At 40.5% G+C, this 25,264-nt stretch overlaps 1 protein-coding gene across 3 annotated transcripts in view; it reads left to right on the top strand.

The window, feature by feature from the left end:
- Positions 1-25,264, top strand: part of cntfr (ciliary neurotrophic factor receptor) — a 229,259-nt gene that overhangs the window by 46,528 nt on the left and 157,467 nt on the right. For 2 of the 3 annotated variants that reach the window (XM_058050882.1, XM_058050875.1), the window contains exon 2: positions 11,175-11,216. The exons of the other annotated variant lie outside the window; for it this stretch is intronic. The gene's annotated coding sequence lies outside the window, so the exon portion shown is untranslated. The remainder of the gene's footprint in view (positions 1-11,174; positions 11,217-25,264) is intronic. 3 annotated transcript variants of the gene reach the window in all.

Raw genomic sequence — 25,264 nt, 5'->3', positions numbered from 1 at the left:
TCGCCCGACGACAGCTGGGATAGGCTCCAGCACCCTCACAACCCTCGTGAGGATAAGCGGTAGAAAATGAATGAATAAATGCAAAATATTACGGGAATAAAGTCATAATATTAGGATACAAAACAGTATAAGATTGAATTAAATTTTTAAGAATATTTTTTTTTATCAATAATAATATTATGAGAACAAAACAAAACAAAGATTGAAGTTGCAATTTTAGGCAATTTAGGTTGGGCAAGTCATAATATTCATAATATTATGACTTAATATTATATTATTATGTCCCGTTATTTGCGCTCTCTTATTTCCCATATTTCCAAACGCAACGTGACAGGGATGTACATGTGGATACCAATGGATGACTTCTGGTTTAATGCTGCATTTTTGCCGGTTGGACACCACAAAAAGTGAAAAAAAGTTCCTCCATGGATGGTGGTTGAACTCGAGTGAGACGGTTTGTTATCCAGAATGATGACACAACTTCTGAGGTCTTATTTATTGGTTTCTGACCTTCTGGGGACTTTGACCCCTGTATTAAACCAAATGAATTACATTGACATTGTAGCAACACTGAAGAGCAGACATTGAGAGGCAGCGAGATGACAAGCCGCCAGATGGTCTAATGAGCACAGGAAATATTACAGCTGGCAGCCGCACACCAACATTAATGACACCGGTCATTTAAGGGCCTGAGAAGAGGCTCCGTGTGCATGTGTGCATCTCCATATTCCTAAGGGTGTACTCTATGTGGGGTACATTTAACTGTACTTGCAAGGTCAAGAAGCTCCCCTAATTATTGCACTATTACCGAGAGGCAAAGTCTTTTTTAACCTTTCACAAAGATATGTGCTGGGCAAGCATTCGGTTGTCAATGTGAATGTTTCAATACTGAGTACACAGTGGTACAATCGTATTGTATAACTCCTGCACAATGCTACAATAAACAAAGTAAATTCACACGGGATGTGCGGTTCTGCTTCCCGGTTCTTCCTATGTGACGGTTTTGCTACTATCTCATGCCGTCCCTCCTTCAATCCTTTCTGTCTTATCTCTCTCAAGGGTCTCTATGAAATATTCTGACCAATCTCCTACAGGGAACACATAATTAGAAACCACTGAACCATGACTCCGACACGGGGGCTTTTCTCCTATCTGTTTAGACAAGGCAGGCTGTGGAGCGGGGGCGGTTCAGCTGTAAAACATCTTAATGGTCAGAATGCTACAGCGACCTGAAATGGAGGTGTCCAACATTACATTTAGATAGATAAGAGGAAAATGAGTGGGAGAGGGAGAAGTGAGGAGATGCCGGAGGATGGATGCATTGGTAGACGGATCGAGAAGGTGAGAGGAGTGGAGAAACTGGATTTCGAACGAAAATATTCGTATCATCAGTTGACAAGCCTAACAAACCCAAGTCATTCACACTTCCATGTTTTGGAACAGTTGGAATTAGTTCTGTTTGCATGCATACGTATCTCAATCTCAATTAGAGGGTCACGGTGTGACTTTTACCCGACTTTGTCCCCCGTATAGCATTATTATGTTGTCGTGGCGTGACTAGCTCGTTATTGTGCTGACGGCCTGTATTAGCGAAGGACAGTGGACCCTTTGGGACAGTTTCATTACAGGATGCCCTTGGAGCATTGTGGAGGCTCATATATGATGCCGCCAACACACACACACACAATCTTATACACATATTTCTACACATATACATATGACATCCAGTGGCCACACACACACCTCCCTTTTATGAGCCCTCCCTTTCAGATAAAGCGAGGAAATGAATGTCCGGCAGCCAAGACTGTTAATTAACATTTATGGCTTTAGATGACCATTGAATCGTTAGACTCCTTCTCAAACCAGGGTATAAAACTCCAATCTATGTCTCACAATCCTGGCCAAAGTAATGGAGGTAGCTGATGATGGTGATTGGTTTTATAATATGACTGTAACAGCGCTCATCTTCTTTGAGAAATGCAGCATTTATTTATTCCCTTGGGCTGAATGAAAAGGTGAGATTTATCTACAGAACAGAAATCTATATATTCTCTGAATTAACTATGACACCTAATTAGTAGGCTATTCTTCTGTATTCGGTGCTACTCTGTACACTATCCTAACAACCTGTTTGGCACGTCAGTAAACGCTTTCTAACTAACCTCTTACAAACTCTACTGACAGCAAATTGGCTCTTGTCTTGTCATCTCTTATGACTCTTGTTTTACTGCCTGATCTAATCTTCTAATAAGATCACCTCTGCAGTGTGCATCTCATGTCCCTGATCCCTCAGGTCATACGCTGTCAACAGGGGCGTCACATGGTTCTGAGGACGGGGGGGGGGGGGGTGCACAGAGATGTACAGGATATGAATGAATGTAGTAGACATTCATAAAAAACAAATAACGAAGAAGAACCGGGATATAACTTTCCCACTTTTTCCCACTTTTGGACAGATTTAGTAGAGATACTGTTTTAGACCACCATTAAAATTATTTAACACTGCAAAACCGCTGCTCAAGCTCTGCAACCATTCTGTCCAGTGGACAGTGAACAATTATATAATAATCATTATTATAATATTAATTAGCGTATTATCATTACTATCGTTATTCATCTTTTGATTATTACTACTACCTATAGTAGTAGTAGGCTAGTAGTAGCCTGCTTAGTGGCTTGCTTATTAGCCTGCTTTTGCCCTATTATATGAAATTTGTCTGAGATTTTTTTTTGTAAAAAAAAAAAAAATCAATAAAAAAATCAATACAAAATATCAAATTATTTAGGGGGGCTTAAGAACTTTTTAGGGGGACTGAAGACCCCCTAAAATAGGCCTAATGAAGCCACTGGTTGTCAAAGCCCTGTCACCAGAGGGTGCTTCTACCGTCACTTGTCCCGACTATGTTTCCTCTAGCCAGACCGAGAAAAAGCGCTGACGCAGATGGAAATAAAAAGTAAAAAAACCCAGAATGCATTCAGCCACATTAAATCATACCACAGTGGTGGCAAGTACCATCATTTTTCCTATTTTTTCTCACACTTGTACACCTGCAGTTTGTACCTTGATACAGGTAATTACGGCCAAGAACTACATTTCCCATGATGCCTAGAGTGAAGTTCAGGAAGTTGTGATGTGGATGAGTGAAGTGGAAGCGAATATCATGTTTTGAAGTCTTATGCAGCAATCTTTGACTCACTATATGTTTGCTAAAAGTATAGAATTACTACAGTACTCATTTGGAGTACTCAGATTTCCAAGCGTCCAACCGCCTCCAGACAAAAGTAATACCAAGAGCGATAATAAAAGAGGGAGTGAGGGAGACTCAGTGTGTGACAAAGGAAGAATGAGCCTCTTTAACTGTGATGCTGAAGAAGATAACTTTAGTGGTTTGAGTTCCCAGGAGGAGGATGAGGATGCCGATGAATGACTTTTCGGGAAGGCTATAGTTTAAGTAGTGTTACATGCATTGTTTGGAAACTAGGGTAAGCTGGAAATGACGGAAAATCCACATTTTTCTACTATCTATGGAAGTCTTAGAATATGATGGGTTTTCATGCCATGCCAATGTAAACCCTAGCTAAACAGGGACCACTGCTCTCTGCATACGTCTGTGTCAATCACTGCCACTCAAATAAAGAAATTGTAAGAGCATGCAATTGTGTGGTCTGAACCAATAGAATTTCCATCTTGGTTTGAATGTTTATCTCAGTAAACAAACCCAACTTCACAGAAAGAAGCTCATGTTGATCATTCACTTCCCTTATCACATGTGCCCAATCCACACAATCATGATCTATAAACAGACCGTCAAGCACAGACCAGATATCCGAGTCAGCGGTCCCCAACACCTGTCAGCCAATCTCCTTACCGTGTTCTGTGGCCAAAGGATGCTCTGTGTGTTTGCTTCATGTTTATTCATATCCCAGATTGTGTGTTTACAGCATGTGCGTGAGCAGTCTGACGGTCACAGATAAGGTGGCAGTTATCGTATCGGGCCAAGCCAACCTATCCCAAACTCTAACAAGCCTCAGGTGCCTTTGCACATTGGCTTTTTCCTGCAACAGCCCTTCATTTTCATGTCAATTTCACACCATTTTTATAACTGTCAGTCTTAGCCTTCCCCTGCCGGTTGGCCCTCAATCACTCCTACCTCCTTTTGATAGGCACTCAAGCCACTTTCACTCAAGTTTTTCTCTTCTGTTTCTCCCTCAATTTTCACTTTTTTCTCAGTCTAGCCCTCTTGATCTATCCATCGACTGGATGCTGCGATCTGTCTTTCTCAATTTACTTCAACTTTTATAGCATTCATTATCCTATGCAGGGCTGCACGGTGACCGAGTGGTTAGCATGCAGGCCTCACACATAGTAGACCCCAGTTCAATTCCACCCTCGGCCATCTCTGTGTGGAGTTTGCATCTCCGGGTACACCGTTTTCTTCCCACATTTCAAAAACATGCTAGGTTAATTGGCAACTCCAAATTGTCCATAGGTATGAATGTGAGTGTGAATGGTTGTTTGTCTATATGTGCCCTGTGATTGGCTGGCCACCAGTCCAGGGTGTACCCTGCCTCTCACCCGAAGACAGCTGGGATAGGCTCCAGCACCCCTGCGACCCTCATGAGGATAAGTGGTAGAAAATGAATGAATGAATTATCCTTTATGCCTTGCACTTCCTTTCATTACCTTGACCCACTTCTTGCTCTTTATACTGTTTTCTAATTTAGTCCCACACACGTCAACAAGGGTGTAATTTGCTTTTAATTCCGAGAGACCTCCTCTGTTGTTGTTCTCTATCAATCTTTTTCCTAAGTTTATGTTCAGTGTCCCCAAACTATTCTAACTCCTGTTAAAAGCTACTTATGTAGCGATGGGACAAGTAGTCAATCGTCGTATCATTTCAAATCTTTTCAAATTGTATGGAAAAAACTGATAGCAATATATTTTGTAACAGTGCTGGATTCTAGCATCAATGAGGACGATCGTCGAAGAGCCCAGAATGAAAGGACACAGTTTATGTAGCAGTTACCATACTCCTCCGGAAAGTGAAAGTTAAGCTTGTGTAAGAGGGGTGGTTCTAACTATGCTGATTCCGTGTCAAGAAGGCTGAATGTATAGGTGTAATAATAATATCTAAGAGGTATAGTCAGCTGAAGTCCTACTGGTGAAGTATTACTAGCACATACGGTGCAGTATGGATTTTAGTCCTGAAATCTAAATTGTAAACATTTACTGTTTCTGTAAAGTTGTTTTTGAATCACTGAGGACAATACCTTGAAGCCGAGTGTACTACAGTAGAATCAGACGTGCGCTGAGTAGGAATGTCAACGATACTGGTGTTTTGTCACACACATTAATGAACATGCTGCCTTTCCTTTTCACTCACTCCAGTTGGCATTTTATATGTGAAGAAACTAATTGAATATTTCAAATTTTGTATTCTGCCTGCCTTGTTTCATCGATATTACTTCCTGCCTGTAATGCTGTGGCAGCAATTACATATTTGCCAGAAAGTGCAGAGGTGGGCAAATGCAGTAATGACAAGATTGAACATTTCCTGAACACTCAAACAGGGTCCCTCTCTTACTCCTTCTCTTTTTTTTTGCCTTCGTTTTTTTCTCCTCTTTGCCATGCTGCGGTTGCCCCCTTCTTGCTTTTAAGATGATGCATTTTATATCAGTTTCCTCCACTCAATTTGTTAACAAAAATTGCTTTTTCCCACCGTGATGTGACTATTGTATATTGTTACTGAAGTAAATGAGCTGTTGAGTTGTTGCTCGGGGCTGCTTCGAGATGCAAGAGAAGCGTTGTACAAAATGAATGAATGATTGAACAATTTATTTATTGTCTGTATTTTTATTTAGTTTATTTCTGATTTATTTGTTCCTATTTAAAATGTACCCAAAGTGGAGGATGAACCCTTTGGAGAGGGGGGTTCAGAGCTTGGAATGTTGATCTCAAATGGGGGATGGGGGTTTGTTTGAGGATGTGTGCAAACATAAAACCTCAATTTTCATCATTAACCCATGCCAAACAGTCAAAAAAATAAAAACTTAGGAAAAACGAGTGTCGCACAACCTTTAGACACCAACTGGTGTCCATTTTTACTTTTATTGGAACAAGGCCGCACGGTGTACCAAAGTGGTTAGTGCACAGCCCTCAGAGGAGACCCGAGTTCGATTCCACCCTCAGCCATCTCTGTGTGGAGTTTGCATGTTCTCCCCGTGCATGTGTGGGTTTTCTCCGGGTACTCCGGTTTCCTCCCACATTCCAAAAACATGCTAGGTTAATTGGCGACTCCAAATTGTCCATAGGTATGAATGTGAGTGTGAATGGTTGTTTGTCTATATGTGCCCTGTGATTGGCTGGCGACCAATCCTCTGAAGACAGCTGGGATAGGCTCCAGCACCCCCCGTGACCCTTGTGAGGATAAGCGTTAGAAAATGAATGAATGGAAGAAGGTGATAATCACGGAGGAGGGGTTGATGTGCTGGTCAAAACTGAAATATCGATGCTTCCGATACCAGCAATTCATGTTCTGAAATTGAATCTCAAATAAAAATATCTATACTATGTGAGGTTGTTTGTCTGAAACATTTGTTTGTCGAAACGTTCATAAAGTTATGTGTGAAATGCAATTTCAGTTTCAGTTTTCATTCTCAAAGTAAAGTATTACATGTCTTGTATTCTTTATGCTATGACATTAAATACTTTTTATAGCATTTCTAACATGAATAAATCACTTATGAAATAAAGAATGAATGAAAACATTCAATATAATAAATATTTCAGAAGTTGGCAATTTCAAAAGAAATGACTGTCCCGGAAGGTATGACTAAGTCATCATTTAAAAAATGATACCCACTCCTGCTTCCGTGGTGCTAAGCTATGACTGAATATTTACGCTATAGCAATAACTACGCCTGTCAATGCACATTGCATTCCTTTACAGGAGGAAACGGTGTCATTCACATCATGTTGCTTACATTAGCTTTGCATTCTTGCCAATAAAAATGGTGAGTACGTAATAAATCTAGTTTACGGAAAGCTGCGTCTTCCTTAAAAACTTGACAGGCCCTGAGCAAGGATTGACTTCTTCACTAACCTCATTGCTCAGGGTCATTGTGAGCAAGGTGTATTTTTTTTTTCTGAAACCTTTCCTCATTGCTGACTTCATCACAAGCTCTCCAGTCAATGTTGTTATGGGTTCATATTATTATTCCAGGCATGGATTATGGTATCACTGATGCTTTCAGTGTAGGGTGAGTGATGCAAATTCAGCTGTTACAGATTCTTTCTCCTTTTTTTTATATATAGTTATGCACAGAGTTATGTGTGCCTGTGAGCGCTCTCCGAGTATGCATCCTACTTCATAACTGAAGGAAGCACTGAGATGCTTTGGGCTAGCAAGCTCTCCGGTGGTGAGAGGACACACGCAAGGAATCAACTGTTTTCAGTTATGGGGATTGTGAGTTTTTTTCTCCATTTTCTTTCAAAGTCAGGTCAGAAATTGTCATTTTCTCACGTCTATAAGTCAGTTGGACTTATAAGCCAACATTGGAGTTTACTAATGATCTTCATCTGTCATGCACTCACCCCCACTTGTCATGACATGGTTAACTTAAGGTATAATGGCACTTCCTTTCCATCACTGTGAGTCTATCTTACCTTATTTATGTCTGAGATGGCTTAATTTCCATTATTGTCTATATATTGGGTCATATAAGTGTAAAAGTCACTATAGGGTTGTTATTTCATGTCTAGGGGGCTCTAATAAAGCTAAAGCTTGTTTTTAGAATCAGGTTTTCTATGCTCTTCCTATGGAAAACTTCCATGTATTAATGTTGAATCCTACTTCGTCAAAAATGAACTTATAAACGAGGGACGACTGTATTGTAATTTATTGACTCACACGTGTTGCTACACATGACGACATGTATACTCTCTCAAGACCGAGATGATGATGATTTCCTTTCTCAGTTCAATCGTCACTTCAAATTGAAAACTTCAATATAAGTCCTGAGGTGTCTCTGCCAGATGCTTAAAGACCCGTTTCCTGTCTGTCAATTTTCTGTCTTAGTTTTTCATTAATACAGCAGAGTCTCCCTCCTGTTACAATAAAATTGGCCGAGAGAGCAGCATCCAAAATAAAGCATCTGCGGCAGTGATGTCAGATGACAGTTATGAAGTAGATTACGGGGTTTATTGTCTCAACTATCGTCCTTCTGTTGGCCCTCTTACCCCAGCTACATGGAACACATACTCATCTCATCCTCAAATTATCTATTGCTTCGTTTTCAAATTATGGAAGCCAGTTTATGCAAATATTATTTGTTATTATGATAACTAGTTTCAGTGGTGCCCTAACTTTTTGTCGTTTTGTGTTGATTTGCAATAAACACCACTACTGCAGAGTGCTCCCCAATAATCCTCCATGAGCCCTCATCCCTATCGACTGTATATATTCCTATTGCTTTCTTCCTCTTAACTGGATCCACTTGCTAATAATAGCTCTGGCTTAAGCAGAACCGGATGGGAAACAGAGCAGAAGAGAAAAACTGGGGAACTGTTGGCTGGGTTCACATTGTGCAGTGTACTCTTATGCTCATATGGCTCAGTGATTTATTGTGTATGTATCACCACTAGACTACCAATTTAGTTTTCTGTCTTTGTTTTATACTTGCTATAGAAGTCACTCGTCATTGTCTCTCCCATGCTACGAATGCGAACTGCACTTTTGTTCAGGATAAAGCATCTTTTATTGAACACTTCTGTCAGGCATTTTTGTGCTTTTTTATGCCCGAGTTTTTCTTCCAACAGATGGATGAAAGAGATAATTCAGAGCATTTTTTTAAATGTTAAAGACACACTTTGGCTTCAGCCCTTAAAAACACAATGATTTGGAAGTGACGGATTACTAATGAGGAATTCTACCCAATCTTTTGGACTGCACATCTGTAATCCTGCTTAATGTAGTTTTATGGGATCACAGATCAAAATTTGGAGATGCTGGCTTAGATGTTTCTGTTTCTGATTTTAGGCAAATACCCCATTGACAAAACACCTTGAGCCCTTAAGTCCGTTGAGTCAAAACATTAAGAGAAAACAGTTATAATAGAAGTTGGAATTTGTCAAGAATTACATTTAAGTAATTTTAAAGATAAAATAATAATAGATGTATTTATTTATTTATTATTATTTATAAATTATTAATTCGTTATTTTAAAGTCATAGTATGAAAAACAAACAAAACAACAAATTAATAAAGTTATGTTTTAATTAGTTTGCAAAGCTTATAATGTTACATAAATAAAGTCAGAATTATGAAAAAAATTACAACAGAAATGCATAGAACTACTGTAATTTTATCATTATGAAATCAAAATAACACACAAAAAAGTCGTAATATTGTGAGAAATGCACAAAACTAAATTTGTAATTTGGGGGGAAATTAGGTTGAGGAAAACATTTATGCATTTTATGCATTCTTCTCACTCACACAAGCTTGTACTTCCTGGGCTCTTATTTATTGATGATGGGAGTCCCAGTGCTGTAGTCATTGACTAGTACTCCAAAACGGAGTACATATTGTATATATTGGACACTAATCGTATGGGTAATTGTAGAGGCGTAAATTGCCAACCCAATAGTAGATTATGTTAATCTGGGCTTGAGCTGAGGTTTCACTGTGCAAGAGATTATATCACACATGTATTATGACCCAAACCAAACAATTTTACCCATTCACATCCAAGTGACAAGGCACGGTTTGCGAAAAGCTCGGCCTTTAAGGACAGACACACAATGAAAAAATATCACTTCCTCTTCTCTTTTACATTCTTTTTTGCATTCTCTATGAATTATTTTTGGCTGTCCATCTAATGCTGTCAAGAAAAAGACCCAAGAGAGATGCTTTAGGGATTTGCATGTTGTTTGTTTAATGTCGGCACACTTTTTTTGTCAGCTTTTGCGACCTCTTCATGTCCTCTCATTGGAGGATTGAAGAAGTGCTGAACTGAAAAATTTGAATGTGAAGGAAGTAAACGAGAGAGGAATATGAATGTTTGTTCATGTGGAGAAGTGTCCGTGTCCAGCAGAGATGTAGAGAAAGTGTGGTTTGATAAACAGTTTCTTAGCAAACGTCATGGGGGAAGGTAATGGTAGAAGGTAATAAAGAGCTTCTTGGCCCTGTTGACTGACTGAGGCTGACTGACTTGGAGTAGACTAGACAAGTAAAGAGCCTCTTTACTGGATATCAAGGTCAGACACATCCACGGTATGGTGAATATAGGTAGACTCCATCTTTGCAAAAATCTGATTGACAGCATTTAAAGTTTTATTGAATTATTTTCCCCCTCCTTTAAAGCTCAAATGCCCAATTTCAGCGTTGAGCCTCTTATCCATGTGTACCTGTTCTGGTTAAACCTCAGCCATTCTGCTGTAATTGAGTTATTTCAGCTTTTATATTCGACACCAGACCGCTTTATCAAGATCGTGACGTGGCTGCCGCAACAGCCGTTTTACAGCATGGGCAATTTGGCTCGATGCGCACGGCATGCTAAGTTACCATGAACCCGAGACTAGCGTGTGTGTGCGTGTGTGTGTGCGTGTGTGTGTGCTAGCAGACAGCGTGAAAAGCGTGTAATAGGCTCACCTGTCTCTGGCTGCAAACTGATGGGCAGGTGGGGAGAATTGAAGCCAGATGGAAAGAAGAAGGTGGAAAAAAATGCAGAAAGATAACCTCACTAATACCAGCCGACTGGAGGGGGGGTGGGGGATGGGGGTGCATGGGTCTTAGTTTTGGGCTACCTAGATGCAGCCTTTGGATCTGCCAAAGAATGAGAGAAGTGATGGAAAGGATGATAATGAATAAATATTGACAGGTGGGTGGATAACCTTGGGCAGGCAGGAACTTGGCTTGGAAGCTATTGATATCTCCGCAGGGGTTTTACGCACAATTCATCCATTTTTTATCAGCCCCGAGGGTGTTTCAGTCCAAGTGTCCAATTATGCCAATGTTGGTTTATTTATGAATTATTTTTAATATCTGGAAATGACAGTTTGCAGGATGGGCTGGCAAATATCAAAGATATCAGGAAGGATAAATCTTCATTTGCTAACTTTGACTTGTGGGTACATTGTTGTCATGTGACTGACTGTGGATTGTTCTTGACAGGGCGAAGAGGAGCTTTCTGCTGACAATTCAATCCTCTTCAAGGTAATTTTGTTTTCTTCATTTTGTCTGAATAAGCTGAAAGAATGTGAGGCTTTTCATCCCGAAAGCTGCATCTTTTTTTTAAATGATTCAAACAAATTTCCCTGCAGACTTTGAACCTGGCACTCTGAAAGAGAGCATACTGTGGACATGTACTGTATGTGGAATCTGTACCCTCATCAGCCACTACATGGCTACAGTGGTGTAGCCCACAGTAATAGACACTATTAACCCTGGACTGGTCGCCAGCCAATCACAGGGCACATATAGACAAACAACCATTCACACTCACATTCATACCTATGGACAATTTGAAGGAATCAAGAATTGATCCCAGAAAGCATCGCTTGGTTCCTCCAATAGCCTGTCAGCGTGGCGGTCTGTGCCTCCACATCAGTCGCCCGTCTGTGTCCGTATCTGGTTGGCGTGGTGACATGTGTGTGTCAGCGGTAGGATGCGTGATGTGCATGTGTGCCTGTGAGATGGCGGGTGTTGAAAGGATTCAGTCAAGGTGGATAGAGTTCCTCCACCCAGAAAGCATTCACGTACACACACACTTGTACACAAAATATCCAGACAGAGCAGACGCTCGTATAGAAATGTATCCAGATTCCACGCAGGCCACTGCAATACATTCATAGTGACAGCTCAAGTGTATAAGGTTACATAGTCTGGGTCTGCCTCAAGGCTCTGAACATTTATGTTTGTTTGCTTATAGAATGACTATCTCATTGAATTAGTTTTTGCGAGGATAAATAATGATGGTTTGTTTTCATATCTGAATCACTCATAATGATAAACGCACATGGACACCAGCAGTGCTAATATATATATATATATATATATATATATATATATATATATATATATATATATATATATATATATATATATATATATATATATATATATATATATATATATATATATATATATATATATATATATATATATATATATATATATATATATATATTTCTACAATCAATAACAGCGCTTGATCAATGCCACACCGGTGCATGTCTTTAGATTCCACTGTTACCTTGGAAGGGTGTGATGTGGAACATAAGAAAGAAAGTGTCCCCACTGTTTTAATAATATTCAACAGGCTACATTGACATCCATCATTTAGTATAACTCAGAGTAGGAAGAAGCAGACAGATTTATTAGACCAACAATGAGCACAGTGTGGGACTGTTAGTCCAATTCCATATCATGCCTAAGCCTTTTTTTTCCAAATACACACCCTGCACAAGCTCAACTTGTTAGATATTATTACACTTTTGGATCCACTCTATTAGCTTAGTGTATTTTCAGTCTAGCACTGTACCTGCTCACGAAAGGCCTTCTTGACACATACACTCACATAGCACAATCTAAGTTGCACAACACTTAGATATGACTCATGGGAAAAAACATTGGGACAAGAAGTAAGCCCACAAAAGGTGAATTGTTCTCGCTCTCTCTCTCTCTCTCTCTCTCTCTCACACACACACACACACACACAACCTTTGCTTTATAGAGCAGCACAGCCACGGCTTTATATGATCTGTATACCCATCATTTTGGGCTCTTGGTCTATTTTCCTTGTCAATGTAGAGTCCACCACTGTAACAAAATATACTGCTCTTCTTATTTTTTAATACAGCTTTATAAACCTTTCAAACCAAGAACCGGGAAAAAATGCTTTTCATAGTAAAGCAAAGCCTGATGATATTTAACCGAATCAATTTTATGATGTTAATCTTGCAAACCAGACAAAACCTGGTACTTCATGCGTTTTCCTCTCGGGTGATACAGGTCAATCTCACTCACTTAAAACGCATTTTCACAAATCATCCACCATTATCTCTCTCCATGCGGCATTCAAAGAACTTCAAGAAGCTCAATTCTTCCTCCCCTCTGGCTGGCAGCTCCCTTATCGGCATTCAGGTCAGCAAAGTGCACCATGTCAACTGTACGAGTGTGCGTCTACTGCCTGTGAGTGTGTCTGTGTGTGTGAGGTCGCCAGTAATGTGAGAGTGTGTGTTTTGATCCCTCGGTGTCGCCTTGTCACCCTAATCACTGTCACACATGGTCAGTCTGTGTCTACCTCGACATAAACACGGATACATATTTTAGGCGTGGATTTGTGCAGAATATCGAATGTGATGTGTGTATAATAAGAATAAAATAAACTTTGTAAGGCTCAACAGGATACTCGTAATGGCAGTAAACTACTAACAAACATTGCTGGTCTAGAGGTGGTTGCAGAGGATTTTTCTCTCCACCATCATCTAAAGTGGTAGAAAATCATACAAAAAGGAAATGAGTCCTGGCACAGCCATTGTGTGTGCATGTGTTTTTGACAAGCCGAGGCTTGCAATGTTCCAGAATCAGTATCAGTATCACTGACTGCCACCTCTGACCTGAACACGTTTGACGTCGGTATGCTGAGATAAAGCATATCATACAAGAAGAGCGATATCCTCAGGATGCCAGCAAGGCATGATTCCTCTCTCTTGTTCATGTTTTGATGGCAGGCTGTGTTGACAGCGTGCGTGTAGCCTCGACGCACGGACGAGGCCAAATTAAGATCCACGCCAGTCACCATCGCCTCGACCTACAATTTCTGACAAGGGACTGATGAACTAAGGAACTGTATTAAGCCGGCTGTGTTCTTACTTTGCTGACAAGGCATTACATTGAAACATCCAAATTTCAACATGGACACTTGGGAAATCCTGCCAGAGTCTTTTTAAAATTATGTCTCCAACCAAAAAAAATTGTTTGTACGTAAGCAAATGGAGCACGGTTTCAGTTCAGCAAGCAATAAACGAGTGTCTCTTTATTGAGTGTATCAGTTACACAAGTGTTTTCTACATTTGCTGGTGGTCCCAGAAGGTAATCCATGCAAAAAGCTAGCATGCCAGGCCCTGTGTTGCTGACAAGACACTGGATGCCGTGACAAGCTGTTTGCTATTCCACATCCACGGCAACATGGCTGGGGTCACATTGACAAATCTAGTCTGGGGAAACCTGAGCCTATCTTTCCAGCAAACCTTAGGTGTGCATGCATGTGTGTGTCCATTGATGGGGATTAGCAAAGTTGTGTGAGCTTGGCTCCCTGCTTTTTGCTGGAGGTCAGTGCATGTGCGCTGTAATGTGTGTGGTGTGTGTGTGTTTGCTAGGCTGGCGGGGGTTAAGGCCCGAATTGCAATGACAATGGAGAGGAATTTAAATGAGAGAAAAAAAGAGGATCGGGAACGTTTGCTCGGAGGATGGAAGAGGCTTTGGCACCATTGTTATTGTTCTTCTTCTTTGTCATTCTGCCTTCCTTTATCGCTCTATTACAAAACTGCCTCCTACTCCTGGCTGCAACTTTCCTCACCAACTGTCAGTCCTCCGTTTTTATCCCGCCTCATATCTGTCCTTCTCTTGTGATTCTGACTGACCCCAAGTCACAGGATTGTGCCTGAATACGAGCTGCACTGCCGAGGTTATTGAAGTACCGACAGTACGTACACCCGTGCTTTAAATCAGTGGTCCCCAACCAGAACGGTATTTATTTATTTCAACTCTACATCATACAGTATCTGTATTTCCCATTGTCTTTCTCTCTGGCAACCCCCTACCCCCACCTGCCTTATTTGTCCAGCAATCTGTGGTTGTATGCAGGCCAGGCTTTGCTCAAACAGGCTCATTGATTGTAAGCCCCTCCCTCTCTTTCTTTCTGTGTCTCTCTCACTCATAAACACACATGCAAACACACTTTCTCTCCGCATCTCTGTTCGTCTGCCACAGCCCCCGCCCTTGCTTAGTAACGGCTCTAATAGCAATCAATTAGGAAACTTCAGAAGGCTGAAATAGGAGCTGTGACAAGGGGCATCCGCTGAGCTGGCAGGCAGAGGGAGCGCTTTGGAGCGATGGGATGGAGCGAGAGAGAGAAGTCCACGTTGGTGTGGAGGGATGAGCTAATGGTAATAATGTGATTGATGTGGCCACAGCAGCTGAAAGTCACATCATTTTTCACACCAGGTATTGATCTGTGACAACCTCCTCCTTTTAGCTCTCAGGCTCAGTGGATGGGGAATGGTGCTCATGCTGCCACGTTAAGGGGGTTGTAGTATGCCCAGCGGAAATATATACAGTCACTCTCCTGAAGGATGCTTGGAATTATGGGCAAAAAATATGGAGGGTACTCGTTGCAACAAGGGGCATAGACAGATGGGAGACAATCAATGTGTTAAATGGGCAGTTATTTTGACTTATTACTTCAGCCAAGTGCAAATTGCAAGGAAGGAGGTCATGTACGGGTTGCGATTTGTTAGTTCACCGATGTATTGATTTCTAGAGGAAAAAAAAAAAAACTTTGTCTAGTCATGGTGCAAAGACCAAGGAAGAACCCATATCTTTTAGAAACACAATGTTTCTGAAATGTTTGGTCAAGTTACCAATTTTGCAATTAGGATATTGTACGTCAGCTCTATGTCTACCTACGTCTACCTCAAACATGGCAGGCGTTCTGCATTAAAAATCACTATATTTTACCCTGAAAAATACGAGCTTTTACCAAAATGTTGGTAAAGTCAAGACTTGGCCCGAGCACCAAGTGATGTTAAGGCCAGGATGTGTTATGTTTCTTCTTATTATTATTCTTCCACGACTTTCCTTGCATTCCCGGTGGCCTTAACATGCATGAAAACTCAGCAATGTTTGCACAGCCTGTTGGAAAATGGTGTATATCGGGGGATCCAAACACAAACCACGAAAACGCACTCTGTAGCGCCCCCTCTGAACTTTATAAAAGCTGCCCGGTTCACCAATCTTCATCCTAATTGATATGGACGATGAAGTTGACACACCTTGTGTATTGGTCACTTCCTGAATTAGGCAACAGAAAATGCAGGTCTCTGAGTTGCATGTGAGTTGAGGAGCCTGCTCGCAGCTTTAATTGTTATTTTTACTGAAATAATTCATTAAACGCTCATGAGAACTGGCTGTTGTTGTCTATTAGAAAACATAGCATTCTGACCTGGATAAGTGACCTGGACTGTTACAAGCTTAGGTTTTTGCTTAGGTTTTTGAAGAAACAGAGATTTACCAGTCTCTAACGCAATCATGTAAACGTGTCCCTGCTGGTGAGCTGGGTTGAAGTCTAACCAAACCAGGATGTAATTCACGTTGAAAATGCTCAATGCAGTTCCGCTTGGAAGTAGTGAATTGATTTAAATAGCTTGAAATAGCTTGTCAAAGCCTTGACTCTCCACGGGAAGCCACAGTGTTTTCACAGCATGCAGCTATAGCGTCTACTGTAATAGAGTCCAGAGCAGCTGATCAAACGGTCCCGACCTTCCCGATTTTTTTTTTTCAATTTGTTTGCACATGTTGAACAGATTGCTCCCAAGACGCAATCTTTGTCAATCAAGCTTTGCTGGAATAGTCTTTTGTAGAAAAACACTGAACTTCTCCTTCCACAACCCCAAGGCAAATATTATAAATAGCATTATTAACTGGAAATTATCCTTCAGAGAAACTAGCATGTTGTTCCTTTGCAAAGTTGTTGCAAGAGATTATCACATATTTCCCAGAATTGTTTGCTTTAAAACATGTAAATCAATAGAAATTGATCATTTGATTTTGAAACTGCATTATTAGAATACACTTTTTCTTGAGACCTTGTACACATGAAGCTGTACATCGTCCTTGGGCTTACCTTGAATACGGTAGGAAGGTAATTGCATTCAAAATGCTTGTGCCAGCAACTGATATGGTGGTTTGTACACATAAATGAATGATTATCCCTTCCTCGGTAGTAGTTCAATTCAGAAGAGCATCGGCCAAAAGCCTTTCCCCTTGGGGGAAACATGACGGAAAATAATCGCATACTTGTGCGTGTGCATGTGTGTGTGACCAAAACCAAATGAGTCGAGAAGGAGTGTGTGTGAGGCAGCAGGATAGGGAGATGGGATGATCAATACTGAGACGTCAGGAGGTCTGCCTCTCCCAGGGAGAGAGGGAACAGGACACCCAACACTGAGTGGAGGAGAGAGGGAGAAAGCAATCGAGTGGAGACAGTGAAGAAAACAAGTCAGGAGGAAGAGGAGGGGAGCGAGGGTGCAGGAAAGAACAAATGAAGGGGTGTGTGTGTGTACGGTGGAAAAGTATCAAGGAAGAGAGACAGATGGAGATACGCGTACAGAGTACATGAAGGGAGTGATGAAAGAGCAACTGAATTGGGTGAAGCGGATGTAGAAGACTAATTAATAACTACAGAATAACTACTGTTTTCCTACTTGGTATCAGTGTGTAATTATCTGAGTATAATGCAAATGTTGAGTTTTTTCTGTCTAATGTGTACAGTAGTTTAGATTTCATACATAGTGCAGAGTTAATTGTGGACTACATATTTATCTATGACTATATCTCCTAGAGCCGCTGCTGTTTTTGTGATAATTTCAAATTTCTAATCTGTTCAGACCCGTCTGACAGCAGTTTGAACCGCACAAGCAAGGCCTATTGCAACGTGGTATTGAATCCATGGTTGGATGCAGTACGACAGTTATTTTTAAATGTCTTGAAAGACCCTGAGCTTTATGGTAAATGGACTTTTTGAAGTGCTCTGTAGCGCCACATTTACCAGGAGCAACTGGGGGGTACGATATCTTACCAAGGATACTTATACAGGGAGGACGGATGATTGAACCAGCAACCTTCAGGTTGCATCTGAACCATTTATGAATAACTATAAGACAGAGTATTGCAGTGTCATCAATTGGTCAGTGTCCTCTACAGTAGGCTAAATAGTTGATGTGTGTTGGATGCCCAGTGAGTTTCTTCACCTGAAGAAACCTTCCCTAGTGTTCACATGCGTTCAATTCCGGTGCTGTGAAAGTTCACAATGACTTCTGAAGAAATCAAGGGAATGATTTACATCAGATTTGAACTGTAAGATCAGAAAATGTAACCATCAAAGAACTTTTAACGAAAATTCATCCATAAAATGGACAGCTGAACACCACTTCCATGTCTTCCTGCCAACCTCCACCCAACTCCTCAAAGTACGCCACAGTGTCTTTACACCATGCACCTTAAAATGCAAAAAGTGTTCAGACCTTGACCTGGTGATGCATTATTGTGACACAATATGCACACCCTCCTCAAAGAAAGGAAAAGAAAGAGCGTGAATGTATTTATAACATTCGTTTTGATGCATAATTCCGGGAACATAAACATCAAATGAAGAAAGAAGTGAAACTTTATTCCTGAAGATCTAAAAGCTTCGACTTGACACCCTTAATGAATATTTAAGACCTGATGACCTTACCCTGCATATGTCAGTGAATCATTTATCATTCTCCTCCCACATCTCTATTTTTATATCTTTTGTTGTCTTTTCATCTTTCCTTTTTTCTCCTTTTGACATCTTTTTTTCCAACTGCTGTCATCTCAGATTTGAAAAATCTTTAATCAAGACAGAAGTTCGAGCGATGAACAAGTTAGTTGATGGTTGCAAACCCAAGATAATCCGAAGCTCTGATGTTTTCTACCGACTTCTGTACATAGTTTAATTTTAACATACTGTATAGTAACCCTATAATATTCAATGTACAAGAACATGTGAACTGTTACTTAATGGGATGATATTCTTTGAGGCATGACGGGTTTTCAACACGGAGGAAATGAAGGTCGTGAGGCATCTCTGACTCATGATGTTTTATCTGCTTTGTATAATGACAGGAAAAGGAGGCTTTTATTGGATTTCACTTAACACTTTTCTGATCCTGTTCGTTCAAAAATTCTGGAATTGAAAGCTACACGGAGGAAACATGCATATTTAGTCTTTGGGGGGAGAGGGGGTACAGTTAATTTACAATCGTCTAATTCACACAATCTGAGGTTTTACAATTCATTCATTTTCTACCGCTTATCCTCACAAGGGTTGCGGGGTGCTGGAGCCTATCCCAGTTGTCTTCGGGCGAGAGGTGGGGTACACCCTGGACTGGTCACCAGCCAAGCACAGGGCAGATATAGACAAACAACCATTCACACTCACATTCATACCTATGGACAATTTGGAGTCGCCAATTAGCCTAGCATGTTTTTGGAATGTGGGAGGAAAACAGAAGTACACAGAGAAAACCCACGCATGCACAGGGAGAACATGCAAACTCTACACAGAGATGGCAGAGGGTGGAATCGAACTCGGGTCTCCTAGCTGTGTGGCCTGCGTGGTTTTACAATTATTCAGGCAAATTTAAATGGATCAGTGTTCAAAGCAAAACACCTTCTTTCACACAGAAACGACTGAATACATTGATGAGTGCAAGCAAGTTTCTAGTGTAACATGCTCCAGAAAAATATACTGAAAATCTAAATGGTGTGAAGTGTGATGACAACTATTCGCAGTTCTGGAGGATCCAATTTTGCTGTGGGAAATACAGTGGTTCTTTGATTCCCATTTGTTGTCATTCCTGTCAAAAGAGATGGTTTTGCATTATAGGACTGCTGTTCTTTTAATTGGCTGCATGGCATGGTTAGCACACAGGCCACACAGCGAGGAGACCCAAGTTCAGTTCCACCCTTGGCCATCTCTGTGTGGAGTTTGCATGTTCTACTGTGCATGCATGGGTTTTCTCCGGGTACTCCGGTATCCCGAGTGAGTGTGAATGGTTGTTTGTCTATATGTGCCCTGTGATTAGCTGGCGACCAGTCCAGGGTGTACCCTGCCTTTCGCCCCAAGACGGCTGGGACCCTCGTGAGGATAAGCGGTAGAAAATGAATGAATGTTCTTTTAACGTGTTTTCTATTATTGTTGTAAGCATGCAGCAGTAACTATGCAGCAGTCAATAAAACAGAGAAGTTGGACATATTCTACTTATCGTGTATGGAGTCAAACAAACCTGGCTCACTACCACAATAAGCTAGTATTTGCTTTCATTTCTCTCCCGGCTAATTTGACATTTTAGCAAATGATGTAGCAGGACTGTCACATGTAAACATATAGTATCTGCAAGATGGAAGTCAGGCGTCAGTACCTTGAATTTGGCAGACTGGGACTGTGATCCCTGTTTTCAGAGAGGATTTGGTGATTTAACTACTTGGCAGTTTTCATGCAGAAAATGTTGTGTTAAGGGTGGTATTTAGTGTAACACAACAGGGTTACAGTCCACATTTTTACATTTCGGATAAAACTATATGTGAGTGTGAATGGTTGTTTGTCTGTATGTGCCCTGTGATTGGCTGGCAACCAGTCCAGGGTGTACCCCGCCTCTCGCCTCTCTCGAAGACAGCTGGGATAGGCTCCGGCACACCCGCCGACCCTTGTGAGGATAAGCGCTAGAAAATGAATTAATGAATGAATAACATCCTGTTGCACTCTTCTTAGTCGGAAGTCAAAACTGGATTAGAACAAATATAACAGATAGTAATGCATGTATTTAATAGTGCATGATGATGAAGCTAAGACAGACAACCAGTTTTCTTAGTGTGTTGGATGAGTTTCCTTGTTTATTTTTGGAGATAAGTGATTTGCTTTGAGACTCGGGCAGATGGCTCAGAGGTCACACAGTCGAGCATAATAACACAAGGCTAAGGTCATGCTTTTGGCCCTTACAGAGGTATCATCTCACAAGGGTGTGTGTGTGTGTGTGTGTGTGAGGAAAGACAAAGAGAAAGTCGGATCGGGCGAGACAGTGTGTGTGTGATGGGGCATGCACGTGTGTCCTCCAGCGGCCATGATGCATTAGAGTAACCCGATCCTTCTCTTCCCTTGTGGGTTCTAACCTTGGGACAGACTGGGATGCAGGTTGCAGATTTACTCCGATAAACATGTCTGGATATACCGACTATAAGTACATCAGATCACAGAAGTATCAATGCAATGTATCATGTTAGAATCATGTATCATGTTAAATGGTGCGGCTTAACCAAATCATTGTTTGCAGTTTCCATTTCCATGTTTGTGTTTATCTTCATCAAGAACAATGTGTTTTCATGTATTTTTTTTGATACATTGAACTCCCTGTCCAGTAGGTCACAACTGTAAGATTTTTTACGATTTTTCACTTTCCCCAAATCGCAATGTTTTTAATTTTTGTGGTTTTTAAACCGTGACAAAAGAGTGAACATGAATTGAATCCCAAACTATCGATCTAACCTTCGAAAGCAATTACTTACGCATCAAATATAGTGTATGTGTGTCTGTCTGTATCACGGGACAAACACAGACTTCTCTGACACTCACATTTGGTTGATGTAACCCCCTAGACGAGATAAGATTCACTTCAATGGGTCAGGTTGAAAACCGGCATACCCACTTGAAGATTAACCTTTGAACTCTAATATTAAGAAAAGACCTGAGTGCAAAGAGGTCATTTACTTCCTCACTGAATGGCATTCTCCCAAACACACATGCACCCAACATACCACATGTGCACACACACGCACACAAACACACACACTCGGTGGTACTGAGAGGGCCTTATTATGTGAGCCAGAGGAAATGCAGACGCAGCAGAGGACAGGCCACCCATTGATCCGAGTATAGACTCGTAGACTTCCCTGACTTGCCTCTCCTTTCTCTCCCACTGCTATATCACACCGTCTGTCCTTTTTAACCCTTTCTATGTTCTTTGTGTTCTTTACTCCACCTTCCACACATTTTTTGATGCTTCTGTGTTCTACCAGCCACTCGATCTTCACATTACACCATCAGACACCCATCCTTCTTCTCCTCTTACTCAAACCGTCTCCTCTGGTCTCGAAAGGGCTTCCCCACTCTCTCACATTCTCTGGGACTAAGGAGGCAAAGAGGCTTGTCTGAGAATCAAAGTGTTCTTGAATTGATCCTGAAGGGCCAGTCCTGTTCAACCACTATCGGCTTTCAAATAGGTGAAAGAGAGGCAAGTGTTCCGAGGGCTGATACGTGATAGCACCTTGTTTCACCTACTATCCTTGGAATGTTTGGTAGGAACCTTGAAGTGGAGAACAATATAATAATCAAAGGTGAGGAAAAGAGCAACACTAGACAAAAAGAGGAAGGAAATAACAACACAGTTGGGTGATATAAGTTGAGTCTGTATTAACTTTCTTTTTCCTAGGACTTGTCTTTGGGACCAGAGGTGGATTCAACACTCAATGTAGACCAAACACAAACAAAACATCCATCACTTAGTGTATGCACATTCTGTTATTTCTGTTCTGTTTCAGATTCGCAAAATTACACCATATTGATACCAATATAACCGATATTTCATTTTTGTGCCAATATCGGCTTATGACTGAAGATGAAGACAGAAAGTTGCAAACAAACACAAAAATAAAGCCAAAAGTATAGAAAATAAATAAGAAGCCGACATCAAATACAGCAGGAGTCAAAATGGAAAGCCACAATAGGAAAAGGAAGTAGAAGAGAATACAGCTACAAAGTTGAAAGGGTTGGTGTGGCGGGGGAGTAGTCATGTTGAACAACAAGTAGTGAGGATTAACCCCTCCACTGCACGACCAACACACACCTCACACAAATACACACCCACTCTCGGGGCCTGGGAAGACGGGGAACTGCTGCACAAAATTAATTAGCAACTAAGTCAACTCCAACTCGGTGTATGTGTGTGCGTGTTCCTCTTCCTCTCAAAGAGAATCATCTTTATGCTGTTTGTTTTTTGTTTGTTTTACACCTGTGAATTGGCAAATCCCTCATCAAAGACTCAAACATTCACACAAATTCATTTTAATGCTTTTAAAGAAAAAGCCTCCTGCATTTTGATAGTGTATATAATCACCCGGTATATATGACTCATTGTCTGAACCACTGTCTGAACTTTATTGAGCGGCTCTGATACAAAGTCTCCTTTCTGTCAAAAGTCATTATTGATGTGCTGTTTGCAAAATCTGCACACAATTTCTACCACATAAAGAACATAGTTATAGTGTAGGAACTCAGAAAATCTAATAACACGTGTGACCTTTTGTGTCCGCCACAGTCACACGCGTTATAGCCTTAGAAGTGACTTGAAAGCCTTCTGTTTTGTTTCTAATACACACCAGCTGCAAAATAAGAAGCTAGGCTAGAGGTATGGGGCCAAATTACTCGAAGTGAATTAAACTGAATGAAAATCATGTGGTGTCCAGTCATCATGATTGTTATCACCAGCATGAATGTTTTGTGAGCGCAGCATTTTATTCACACTATTTTTCATGAACATTGTTGCTCATATTATGTAATTCCCATTAGAATTGGCTAATTGCTCTCTTTGGAAGACGATATCATTGGTTTGATACCACCTTCATACAGCTGGGTTGTGCAGAACAGCAACAGTAGATCAATCATAAATCGGAAAGACATACACACTGTGGTGTTTTGCAAATTCTGTGCTAACAAATGAGCTCCCCTTCAAGGGTTGTAAAAGACTACTAAAACTGCGGGAAACTTTAGCAAACATAATGAGTTTGGAATGACAAATCCCCAGCTTGAAGTTGTTGTTCCCCAATGAACAACTGGGTTCAGTTTGCAAAGCAATAAAATACAAATTATGACTTTGCTATCCAATATGCTCTTTCCAATTGTCACTTCTGTTGACGTTTTAAAAACATTTTACCACAATGAGATGCTCGGGAATGATGATGCTTGTCCATTACTTGAATTTGAGCTCCATCTTTAGGAGGCAACAAGTGAAATGACCTTGCTGACGTCCTAGGTCACGTGGTCCACATTAAACGTCCCACAACCATCCACGCTTGCCTTAACAGGATAATGTTACAATGAGCACATAGCCTTCAGCATCAGCACCACAACAGATGCTGTCCTCTGGCAATTTACTATTAAGGGAAATTGTCCTAGTTTATCATTAATTATTCCCATTTTAATTACCTCATTATGTAACTCATAAGCATCACAATATTTACTTTGGGAACAAAGCACACCCAAAAAAACCCATCATAATTGTTTCTTTTAATAAGAATAGTGGAATGAAATATTTCCCACCGCCTTGTATTTATCGTTAAGTCCCATTTGAAACACAATGACATTAAAACAAATTGCTCGGAGATTGCTTCCAGTTACGGAGATGCTATAAACGTGTAATTTAATCTACATTTGTAGTTTTGCGGCCCACCTTTAATCTTGTATGCATGTTCTGTCAGACTCATACGGCGCAGCGTTACTGTTCGGTGGAGGCTTTGAATGTGCCACCAGATGTTTTCTTAGTCGTAATGTGTTTTTAATCACCAATCCTGAAGTCAAATGCCAGCAGGCAGCTTCCAATCTGATTTGCGTGGCTTGTTTCCCTTCATCTCTTCTCAACAGCTCAGAGAGCAGAGGGCATCAATCACTCCTAACTAGACACACTCTCAGACTTTTATACATCACATTTTTTAGGGACATGGGTGTCAGCTACATACATAGATACGCATACATACATACATTTGGTGCACATGTCCACATATATTTTATATACCATACATTAGGGGTGTTTGCGGCACTAAACTAAACAAAAACTGCAAAATTGCAAAAGATACAGCAAAATGGCATGTGTTAAAAGAGAAAAAGTGAAGATTTAATTTAAAAATATGAAGCTGTGATATGAAAATATTTTTTTTCCTCAGAATGTCATTCACCATAAATCAGTATAAATACGATAATACAAATAATTTACAAAATGTACAGCATTTGTGTACCACTCATAGAGTGTCCACAATTTTACATGTTTATGTCTTTATGGCTCCCTGATTAAGTTTGATTTTGCTGAGAACGCTCACTTTTTTTGGCGGTCCTTGAATGCACCATAGTTAGAATGTTAGAATTTAAAAAAATACATATCAATTGCCCTCCGAATCCTTTCTCTTTTTTTTTTTTTTTTTTTACTTTTTTGCCTTCTTACAAAATAAACTATAATATATAAATATTAAACTGCTCCCACATTCTCTTTTTTAAAAATATATAAAATATGTAAAAATATCAAAGGCCTCCCACATCCTTTGATTTTTAGCCTTTTAAAAAATATATAAAATATATAAAAATATCAAAGTGGTCCCCCGTATTATATAATAATATTATTATTCATATAATA

The sequence above is a fragment of the Doryrhamphus excisus genome, chromosome 2, assembly GCF_030265055.1.
Source record: "Doryrhamphus excisus isolate RoL2022-K1 chromosome 2, RoL_Dexc_1.0, whole genome shotgun sequence".
NCBI classification, from domain to species: domain Eukaryota; kingdom Metazoa; phylum Chordata; class Actinopteri; order Syngnathiformes; family Syngnathidae; genus Doryrhamphus; species Doryrhamphus excisus.
Note: the sequence above shows the minus strand (reverse complement) of the source record. Positions and strands in the feature narration are given on the sequence as shown.